We start from the raw sequence: 3,447 nt of genomic DNA, 5'->3' as shown, positions 1-3,447 counted from the left end.
TCAAGCAAGTTAGGGATACTTGGAGACATACTACTCAATTTGTTCTATAAAGAATGTTCTGTGATTTTATGATTTCAAAAATACCTAAAATTCAGTGTGAAGGGGTGGCCTGCCCCTCCACACCTGTAGGTGTATCTCGTCAGGTGGGACGAGAGACTGAGAAAAGAAATAAGACACAGAGACAAAGTATAGAGAAACAACAGTGGGCCCAGGAGACCGGCACTCAGCATACCAAGGACCTCCACCAGCACCGGTCTCTGAGTTCCCTCAGTTTTTATTGATCATTATTTTCATTATCTCAGCAAGAGGAATGTGGTAGGAGAGCAGGGTGATAATAGGGAGAAGTTCAGCAAGAAAAGATGTGAGCAAAAGAATCTATGTCATAATTAAGTTCAAGGGGAGGTACTATGCCTGGATGTGCACCTAGGCCAGATTTATGTTTCTCTCCACCCAAACATGTCAGTGGAGTAAAGAATAACAAAGCAGCATTGCTGCCAACATGTCTAGCCTCCCGCCATAGGGCAGTTTTTCTCCTATCTCAGAACTGAACAAATGTAAAATCGGGTTTTATACGGAGACATTCAGTTCCCAGGGACAGGCAGGAGACAGTGGCCTTCCTCTGTCTCAACTGCAAGAGGCTTTCCTCTTTTACTAATCCACCTCAGCACAGACCCTTTACGGGTGTCAGGCTAGAGGACAATCAGGTCTTTCTCATCCCACGAGGCTGTATTTCAACTATCACATGGAGAGAAACCTTGGACAATACCCGGCTTTCCAAGGCAGAGGTCCCTGTGGCTTTTCAGAGTGCATTGTGCCCCTGGTTTATTGAGACTAGAGAATGGCGATGACTTTTATCAAGCATACTGCTTGTAAACATTTTGTTAACAAGGCATGTACTGCACAACCCTAGATCCCTTAAACCTTGATTCCATACAACATATGTTTCTGTAAACACAAGGTTGGGGCAAAGTAGCTGGGGCAAACTGGCTGGGGCAAAGTTACAAATTAACAGCATCTCAGCAAAGCAATTTTTCTTTTTTTTTTTTTCATACTTTGAAATGCTTTATTTTCTTATTGATAGTAGCATTTACATTTTACTTAGAATGAATATTATTCCACTCAAACTATAACTCCCACTACAGAATCAGATTCTTTTTTTCCCTATATACTAGACCAAATAAACATGTTTATACTAGACTGCCAGACAATCATAGACTCAGACAATAAAATGCCAGCACTCCTGATTAGCCAGTAGCTCCTTGTTGGTACAGAGCATGACATAGAAACATTTTCTAGCATATAAGCCTCAGTTTCTCCACCTGAGAAATGAGATGGATTCTGAATTTAAACTTACTATTGACAATTCAAACTGACTACTCAAAATAAATTTATTACAATTTATTCCCTGAACATAAGAACCCTGTATTATACGTCTGTTTGTATGTATGCATGTGAGAGAGACAGGGGCTTGCTCTATCACCCAGGCACAAGCAATCCTCCTACCTCAGAGACCTCCTGAGTAACTGGGACCACCGTCATGCGCCACCATACCCAACTGTCTTCATATTTTTTGTAGAGATGGAGTGTCGCTATGTTGCCCAGTTTGGGCTCAAACTCCTGACCTCGTTCTGCCCATCTTGGCCTCCCGAAGTGTTGGGATTACAGGTGTGAGCCACCAGGCTTGGCCTATTATATTTCTTTGTATCCTTATGATCCCTAGTATGGAGAAGATGTTCAGTTATTATAATTCTGTTGAATGAATTTGAATATTTAAAACAATTGGGAGATTTAAATTAGTATATTAAATTAGAATAGCAAAGCAATTTTTCAAGGCACAGGTCAAAATGGAATTTCTTATGTCTTCCCTTTCTACATAGACACAGTAACAGTCTGATCTTCTTTTTTTTCCCTACAAATGAGATGTCTAGTACTTTTTGAATAACATGCTAAAATTATTGGGGTTTATTAAAGAAGAGACTAATTTATCTTAGATGATCAAGGAAGTGTGTAAAATTTAAAAGATACAGGACTTTGGTACATAGAAAATGAAGAGATTATAGCAAGTGAAGGTATGGAATGAGTAAGATAAAGAATAATATGAGTAAATGCAAAGTAAGTTTGGCAATACACACTCTGTTTCTTAAGTGCACATGGATTATTTAATGGAATAGTGCAAGGTAAAGATGAAAAGACAGATTAATTGACACCGAGAGGAAACTTGAATTGTGGCTAAGATGTCTGGACTTCATGTGTATACAAATGCAATCCAATAAAAGGTTTTGAGTACAAATATTTAAGATAAATCTTTATATTAGATGAGGAACACATTGGTAGTAGAAAAAAATAAAGATAGAACAGAGATACCACTAATAAGATTTTTGATGGTTAAGGTATGAAATAGGTCATTAGCATGTATACTGGCAAAAGACTGGCACATAATCTCAAGACATATCTTTTTTGTCTTCCTGACTCTTTGAACTATCAGAAAACAGCCTTAGAAACTGCAGCAGAATAAAGTCAATAGTGTCTATGGCTTCAGAGCAGTAAATCATTTAACAGGTAGTTTTTATCCCCACTCTCAAATTAGCTTTCTGACTAGGAATTCTTCCTCATTTGTCTGCTTATCCCCAAATATCTTGGCCTATTACATCTTTCAGGAAGTGCTTTGATGTGCAGACCACAATCACTGCCAGACCTTCCCATGACTTTTGGCTCTCATATCAGTCCTGAAAGGTCTCTGGCAGGCATGAATAGGACCATTTATGGACTGTCATTAAGTAATACCAGTCATGAGTCACCTTGAACCTGGCTATCCCAAAGAATCAGCAGTGACAGAAGAGGACATACTGGGAGGAATGCCAAATGAATTTATTGTACAATCATTCTAGAATACTCTTCATTAAGGGTGATATTTACTTCTTCTGCCTATTGCAGGTTTCAGGATTTTGTAAAATATGAGGGAACCACTCACTAATTTTGCTACTGAGTTGATTAGGTATTTTTGAAGTAAAATTATTCTTGGCATCTGTATTAATTTCCCAGTGCTACCATAAGAAATTACTAGAAACTTCGTGGCTTTGAACAACAATACATTCACTTACAGTTTAGAAGACCAGATGTCTAAAATCAAGGTGTTGGCAAGTTTGGTTTTGTCTAGAGGCTCGGAGAAACTGTCCCATGCACCTATCCTAGCTTCTAGTAGTTGCTGGAAATCCTTGGCATCCCTTAGCTTGTGATGGTATAACTTGAATCCCAGCTGCCATTTCTTCCTGTGTCTCTGTCTCCTCTGTGTTTGCATGCCTTTCTACGCCCAAATCTCCTTTTTTTCTCTCTCTCTTATAAGGCACCAGTTATCAGATTTAGTGCTCATCCTAAATCCTGGATGATTTTAACCTCAAGATGTTTAACTAATTACATCTGCAAAGACCCTATTTCCAAATGAGATCA

The 3,447-nt window shown here is 38.7% G+C and overlaps 1 pseudogene; it reads right to left on the bottom strand.

The window, feature by feature from the left end:
* Window positions 1-267: 267 nt before the first annotated feature.
* LOC144338507 (uncharacterized) lies at window positions 268-877 on the bottom strand (annotated as a pseudogene).
* Window positions 878-3,447: the final 2,570 nt, after the last annotated feature.

The sequence above is a fragment of the Macaca mulatta genome, chromosome X (assembly GCF_049350105.2).
Source record: "Macaca mulatta isolate MMU2019108-1 chromosome X, T2T-MMU8v2.0, whole genome shotgun sequence".
Taxonomy (NCBI): domain Eukaryota; kingdom Metazoa; phylum Chordata; class Mammalia; order Primates; family Cercopithecidae; genus Macaca; species Macaca mulatta.
This window is presented reverse-complemented; position numbering and strand designations above follow the sequence as displayed.